We start from the raw sequence: 8,558 nt of genomic DNA on the forward strand, positions 1-8,558 counted from the left end.
TGGGAGCCCAAAACAGTGAGTAATAGTCCATGAAACGGGCCAGAATCGGCCAAATCTGCGAGTGTGACCGACAGGTAAGCGCACCTTGGGGTTCAACAACTATGGTGATTGCTTCGGGGCCCCAAAACGGTGAGTAATAGTCCAAGAAACGGGTCAGAACCGGCCAAAACTTTGAGTGTTGGTGACCAACACGTAAGCACATATTGGGGTTCGACAACCATGGAAATCGCTTTGAGAACCCAAAACGGTGAGTAATAGTCCATGAAAGAGCCCAGAATAGGACAAACCTAGGATTATTGATGAACGACATATAAAGGCACCCCGGGGTTCGACAATCATGGAAATCACTCACGGACCCCAAATCTGTTAGTAATAGTCCAAGAAACAGGCAAGAATCGGCCATGACTACAAGTATTGATGACCGACACGTAAACGCAGCCCAGGGTTCGTTAATCGTCAAAATCACTATGGGACCTCAAAACAGTGAGTAATAGTCCATGAAACGGGCCAGAATCGGCCAAATCTACGAGTGTTTATGACCGACACGTAAGCGCACCTTGGGGTTCAACAACTATGGAAATCGCTTCGGGGCCCCAAAACGGTGAGTAATAGTCCACAAAACAGGTCAGAATCGGGCAAAACTACGAGTGCGGGTGACCGACACGTAAACGCACCACAGGGTTCGTTAATCGTCCAAATCACAACCGGACTCAAAAACGGTGAGTAATAGTCCATGAAAGAGCCTAGAATCGCACAAACCTAGAATTATTGATGAACGGCACATAAACGCACCTCGGGGTTCGACAATCATGGAAATCACTCAAGGACCCTAAATCAGTGAGTAATAGTCCAAGAAACGGCCCAGAAACAACAAAAACGACAAGTGTTGATGACCGACACGAAAACGCAGTCCGGGGTTCGTTAATCATGGAAATCAGTCTGGGACCCCAAAACAGTGAGTAATAGTCCATGAAACGGGCCAGAATCGGCCAAATCTGCGAGTGTGACCGACACGTAAGCGCCCCTTGGGGTTCAACAACTATGGTGATCGCTTCGGAACCCCAAAACGGTGAGTAATAGTGCACGAAACGGGTCAGAACCGGCCAAAACTTCGAGTGTTGGTGACCAACACGTAAGCACACATTGGGTTCGACAACCATAGAAATCGCTTTATGACCCCAAAACAGTGAGTAATAGTCCATGAAAGAGCCCAGAATCGGACAAACCTAGGATTATTGATGAACGATATATAAAGGCACCCCAGGGTTCGACAATCATGGAACTCACTCACGGACCCCAAATCAGTGAGTAATAGTCCAAGAAACGGGCCAGAATCAGGCAAAACTACAAGTGTTGATGACCGACACGTAAACGCATCCCAGGGTTCGTTAATCGTGAAAATCACTTTGGGACCCCAAAACACTGAGTAATAGTCCATGCAACGGGCCAGAATCGGCCAAATCTGTGAGTGTTTATGACCGACACGTAAGCGCACCTTGGGGTTCAACAACTATGGAAATCGCTTCGGGGCCCCAAAACAGTGAGTAATAGTCCATGAAACGGGCCAGAATCGGCCAAATCTGCGAGTGTGACCGACACATAAGCGCACCTTGGGGTTCAACAACTATGGTGATCGCTTCGAGGCCCCAAAACGGTGAGTAATAGTCCACGAAACGGGTCAGAACCGGCCAAAACTTCGAGTGTTGGTGACCAACACGTAAGCACATATTGGGGTTCGACAACCATGGAAATCGCTTTGAGACCCCAAAATGGTGAGTAATAGTCCATGAAAGAGCCCAGAATAGGACAAACCTAGGATTATTGATGAACGACACATAAACGCACCCCAGGGTTCGACAATCATGGAAATCGCTCAGGGACCCCAAATCAGTGAGTAATAGTCCAAGAAACGGGCCAGAATCGGCCAAAACTACAAGTGTTGATGACCGACACGTAAACGCAGCCCAGGGTTCGTTAATCGTGGAAATCACTCCGGGACCCCAAAACAGTGAGTAGTAGTCCATGGAACGGGCCAGAATTGGTGAAAACTGTGAGTGTTGATGACCGACAGGTAAGCGCACCTTGGGGTTCAACAACTATGGAAATCGCTTTGGGACCCCAAAACAGTGAGTAATAATCCACGAAATGGGTCAGTATCGGCCAAAACTGCGAGTGTTGGTGACCGACACGTAAGCGCATCCCAGGGTTTGTTAATCGTGGAAATCACACCGGGACCCCAAAACGGTGAGTAATAGTCCATGAAAGAGCCCAGAATAGGACAAACCTAGGATTATTGATGAACGACACATAAACGCGCCCCGGGGTTCGACAATCATGGAAAGCACTCAGGGACCCCAAATCAATGAGTAATAGTCCAAGAAACGGCCCAGAATCAGCCAAAACTACAAGTGTTGATGACCGACACGTAAACGCAGCCCAGGGTTTGTTAATCGTGGAAATCACTCTGGGACCCCAAAACAGTGAGTAATAGTCCATGAAACAGGCCAGAATCGGCCAAATCTGCGAGTGTGACCGACTCGTAAGCGCACCTTGGGGTTCAACAACTATGGTGATCGCTTCGGGGCCCCAAAACGGTGAGTAATAGTCCACGAAACAGGTCAGAACCGGCCAAAACTTCAAGTGTTGGTGACCAACACGTAAGCACATATTGGGGTTCGACAACCATGAAAATCGCTTTGAGACCCCAAAACGGTGAGTAATAGTCCATGAAAGAGCCCAGAATAGGACAAACCTAGGATTATTGATGAACGACATATAAAGGCACCCCGGGGTTCGACAATCATGGAAATCACTCACGGACCCCAAATCAGTTACTAATAGTCCAAGAAACAGGCAAGAATCGGCCATCACTACAAGTTTTGATGACCGACACGTAAACGCAGCCCAGGGTTCGTTAATCGTCAAAATCACTATGGGACCCCAAAACAGTGAGTAATAGTCCATGAAACGGGCCAGAATCGGCCAAATCTGCGAGTGTTTATGAAAGCACACATTGGGGTTCGACAACCATGGAAATCGGTTTGTGACCCCAAAACGGTGAGTAATAGTCCATGAAAGAGCCCAGAATTGGACAAACCTAGGATTATTGATGAACGACATATAAAGGCACCCCGGGGTTCGACAATCATGGAAATCACTCACGGACCCCAAATCAGTGAGTAATAGTCCAAGAAACGGGCCAGAATCACCCAAAACTACAAGTGTTGATGACCGACACGTAAACGCATCCCAGGGTTCATTAATCATGAAAATCACTATGGGACCCCAAAAAAGTGAGTAATAGTCCATGAAACGGGCCAGAATCGGCCAAATCTGTGAGTGTTTATGACCGACACGTAAGCGCACCTTGGGGTTCAACAACTATGGAAATCGCTTCGGGGCCCCAAAACGGTGAGTAATAGTCCATGAAACGGGTCGGAATCGGGCAAAACTACGAGTGCGGGTGACCGACATGTAAACGCACCACAGGGTTCGTTAATCGTGCAAATCACAATCGGACTCAAAAACGGTGAGTAATAGTCCATGAAAGAGCCTAGAATCGCACAAACCTAGAATTATTGATGAACGACACATAAACGCACCCCGGGGTTCGACAATCATGGAAATCACTCAAGGAACCTAAATCAGTGAGTAATAGTCCAAGAAACGGCCCAGAAACAACAAAAACGACAAGTGTTGATGATCGACACAAAAACACAGTCCGTGGTTTGTTAATCATGGAAATCAGTCTGGGACACCAAAACAGTGAGTAATAGTCCATGAAACGGGCCAGAATCGGCGAAATCTGCGAGTGTGACCGACACGTAAGCGCACCTTGGGGTTCAACAACTATGGTGATCGCTTCGGAACCCCAAAACGGTGAGTAATAGTGCACGAAACGGGTCAGAACCGGCCAAAACTTTGAGTGTTGGTGACCAACACGTAAGCACACATTGGGGTTCGACAACCATAGAAATCGCTTTATGACCCCAAAACAGTGAGTAATAGTCCATGAAAGAGCCCAGAATCGGACAAACCTAGGATTATTGATGAACGACATATAAAGGCACCCCAGGGTTCGACAATCATGGAACTCACTCACGGACCCCAAATCAGTGAGTAATAGTCCAAGAAACGGGCCAGAATCAGCCAAAACTACAAGTGTTGATGACTAACACGTAAACGCATCCCAGGGTTCGTTAATCGTGAAAATCACTATGGGACCCCAAAACACTGAGTAATAGTCCATGAAACGGGCCAGAATCGGCCAAATCTGTGAGTGCTTATGACTGACACGTATGCGCACCTTGGGGTTCAGCAACTATGGAAATCGCTTTGGGACCCCAAAACGGTGAGTAGTTGTCCACTAAACGGGTCAGTATCGGCCAAAACTGCGAGTGTTTGTGACCGACACATAAACGCACCCCAGGGTTTGTTAATCATGGAAATCACACGGGGACCCCAAAATGGTGAGTAATAGTCCATGCAAGAGCCCAGAATCAGACAAACCTAGAATTATTGATGAACGACACGTAAGCACACATTGGGGTTCGACAACCATGGAAATCGCTTTGTGACCCCAAAACGGTGAGTAATATTCCATGAAAGAGCCCAGAATCGGACAAACCTAGGATTATTAATGAACGACATATAAAGGCACCCCGGGGTTCGAAAATCATGGAACTCACTCACGGACCCCAAATCAGTGAGTAATAGAACAAGAAACGGGCCAGAATCGGCCAAAACTACAAGTGTTCATGACCGACATGGAAACGCAGCCCAGGGTTCGTTAATCATGGAAATCATTCTAGAACCCCAGAACAGTGAGTAATAGTACATGAAACGGGCCAGAATCGGCCAAATCTGCGAGTGTTGATGACCGACAAGTAAGCGCACCTTGGGGTTCAACATATATGGAAATCGCTGCAGGACCCCAAAACGGTGAGTAATAGTCCACGAAACGGGTCAGTATCGGCAAAAACTGTGAGTGTTGGTGACCGACACCTAAACGCACCACAGGGTTCGTTAATCGTGGAAATCACACCGGGACCCCAAAACCGTGAGGAATAGTCCATGAAAGAGCCCAAAATCGGACAAACCTCGAATTATTGATGAACGACACATAAACGCGCCCCGGGGTTCGACAATCATGGAAATCGCTCAGGGACCCCGAATCAGTGAGTAATAGTCCAAGAAATGGGCCAGAATCGGCCAAAACTACAAGTGTTGATGACCGACACGTAAACGCAGCCGAGGGTTCGTTAATCGTGGAAATCATTCTGGAACCCCAAAACAGTGAGAGTACATGAAACGGGCCAGAATCGTCCAAATCTGCGAGTGTTGATGACCGACACGTAAGCGCACCTTGGGGTTCAACAACTATGGAAATCGCTTCGGGACCCCAAAACTGTGAGTAATAATCCACGAAACGGGTCAGTATCGGCCAAAACTGCGAGTGTTGGTGACCGACATGTAAACGCACCCCAGGGTTTGTTAATCGTGGAAATCACACCGGGACCCCAAAACGGTGAGTAATAGTCCATGAAAGAGCCTAGAATTGCACAAACCTAGAATTATTGATGAACGACACATAAACGCACCCCGGGGTTCGACAATCATGGAAATCACTCAAGGACCCTAAATCAGTGAGTAATAGTCCATGAAACGGCCCAGAATCAGCCAAAATTACAAGTGTTGATGACCGACACAAAAACGCAGTCCAGGGTTCGTTAATCATGGAAATCAGTCTGGGACCCCAAACAGTGAGTAATAGTCCATGAAACGGGCCAGAATCGGCCAAATCTGCGAGTGTGACCGACACGTAAGCGCACCTTGGGGTTCAACAACTATGGTGATCGCTTCGGAACCCCAAAACGGTGAGTAATAGTGCACGAAACGGGTCAGAACTGGCCAAAACTTTGAGTGTTGGTGACCGACACGTAAGCACACATTGGGGTTCGACAACCATGGAAATCGGTTTGTGACCCCAAAACGGTGAGTAATAGTCCATGAAAGAGCCCAGAATCGGACAAACCTAGGATTATTGATGAACGACATATAAAGGCACCCCGGGGTTCGACAATCATGGAAATCACTCACGGACCCCAAATCAGTGAGTAATAGTCCAAGAAACGGGCCAGAATCAGCCAAAACTACAAGTGTTGATGACCAACACGTAAACGCATCCCAGGGTTCGTTAATCATGAAAATCACTATGGAACCCCAAAAAAGTGAGTAATAGTCCATGAAACGGGCCAGAATCGGCCAAATCTGTGAGTGTTTATGACCGACACGTAAGCGCACCTTGGGGTTCAACAACTATGGAAATAGCTTCGGGACCCCAAAACGGTGTGTAATAATCCACGAAACGGGTCAGTATCGGCCAAAACTGCGAGTGTTGGTGACCGACACGTAAACGCACCCCAGGGTTTGTTAATCGTGGAAATCACACCGGGACCCCAAAACGGTGAGTAATAGTCCATGAAAGAGCCCAAAATAGGACAAACCTAGGATTATTGATGAACGACACATAAACGCGCCCCGGGGTTCGACAATCATGGAAATCACTCAGGGACCCCAAATCAGTGAGTAATAGTCCAAGAAACGGCCCAGAATCAGCCAAAACTACAAGTGTTGATGACCGACATGTAAACGCAGCCCAGGGTTTGTTAATCGTGGAAATCACTCTGGGACCCCAAAACAGTGAGTAATAGTCCATGAAACGGGCCAGAATCGGCCAAATCTGCGAGTGTGACCGACACGTAAGCGCACCTTGGGGTTCAACAACTATGGTGATCGCTTCGGGGCCCCAAAACGGTGAGTAATAGTCCACGAAACGGGTCAGAACCGGCTAAAACTTTGAGTGTTGGTGACCAACACGTAAGCACATATTGGGGTTCGACAACCATGGAAATCGCTTTGAGACCCCAAAACGGTGAGTAATAGTCCATGAAAGAGCCCAGAATAGGAAACCTAGGATTATTGATGAACGACATATAAAGGCACCCCGGGGTTCGACAATCATGGAAATCACTCACGGACCCCAAATCAGTTAGTAATAGTCCAAGAAACAGGCAAGAATCGGCCATCACTACAAGTGTTCATGACCGACACGTAAACGCAGCCCAGGGTTCGTTAATCGTCAAAATCACTATGGGACCTCAAAACAGTGAGTAATAGTCCATGAAACGGGCCAGAATCGGCCAAATCTGCGAGTGTTTATGACGGACACATAAGCGCACCTTGGGGTTCAACAACTATGGAAATCGCTTCGGGGCCCCAAAACGGTGAGTAATAGTCCACAAAACGGGTCGGAATCGGGCAAAACCGGGTGACCGACACGTAAACGCACCACAGGGTTCGTTAATCGTGCAAATCACAACCGGACTCAAAAACGGTGAGTAATAGTCCATGAAAGAGCTTAGAATCGCACAAACCTAGAATTATTGATGAACGACACATAAACGCACCCCGGGGTTCGACACTCATGGAAATCAGTCAAGGACCCTAAATCAGTGAGTAATAGTCCAAGAAACGGCCCAGAAACAACAAAAACGACAAGTGTTGATGATCGACACGAAAACGCAGTCTGGGGTTCGTTAATCATGGAAATCAGTCTGGGACCCCAAAATAGTGAGTAATAGTCCTTGAAACGGGCCAGAATCGGCCAAATCTATGAGTGTGACCGACACGTAAGCGCACCTTGGGGTTCAACAACTATGGTGATCGCTTCGGAACCCCAAAACGGTGAGTAATAGTGCACGAAACAGGTCAGAACCGGCCAAAACTTTGAGTGTTGGTGACCAACACGTAAGCACACATTGGGGTTCGACAACCATAGAAATCGCTTTATGACCCCAAAACAGTGAGTAATAGTCCATGAAAGAGCCCAGAATCGGACAAACCTAGGATTATTGATGAACGACATATAAAGGCACCCCAGGGTTCGACAATCATGGAACTCACTCACGGACCCCAGATCAGTGAGTAATAGTCCAAGAAACGGGCCAGAATCAGCCAAAACTACAAGTGTTGATGACCGACACGTAAACGCATCCCAGGGTTCGTTAATAGTGAAAATCACTATGGGACCCCAAAACACTGAGTAATAGTCCATGAAACGGGCTAGAATCGACCAAATCTGTGAGTGTGTATGACCGACACGTAAGCGCACCTTGGGGTTCAACAACTATGGAAATCGCTTCGGGGCCCCAAAACGGTGAGTAATTGTCCACGAAACGGGTCAGTATTGGCCAAAACTGCGAGTGTTGGTGACCGACACATAAACGCACCCCAGGGTTTGTTAATCGTGGAAATCACACCGGGACCCCAAAACGGTGAGTAATAGTCCATGCAAGAGCCCAGAATCAGATAAACCTAGAATTATTGATGAACGACACATAAACACGCCCCGGGCTTCGACAATCATGGAAATCACTCAGGGACCCCAAATCAGTGAGTAATAAGCCAAGAAACGGCCCAGAATCAGCCAAAACTACAAGTGTTGATGACCGACACGTAAACGCAGCCCAGGGTTCGTTAATCGTGTAAATCACTCT

This window comes from Triticum dicoccoides, chromosome 4B (assembly GCF_002162155.2).
Source record: "Triticum dicoccoides isolate Atlit2015 ecotype Zavitan chromosome 4B, WEW_v2.0, whole genome shotgun sequence".
In the NCBI taxonomy this organism is placed as follows: domain Eukaryota; kingdom Viridiplantae; phylum Streptophyta; class Magnoliopsida; order Poales; family Poaceae; genus Triticum; species Triticum dicoccoides.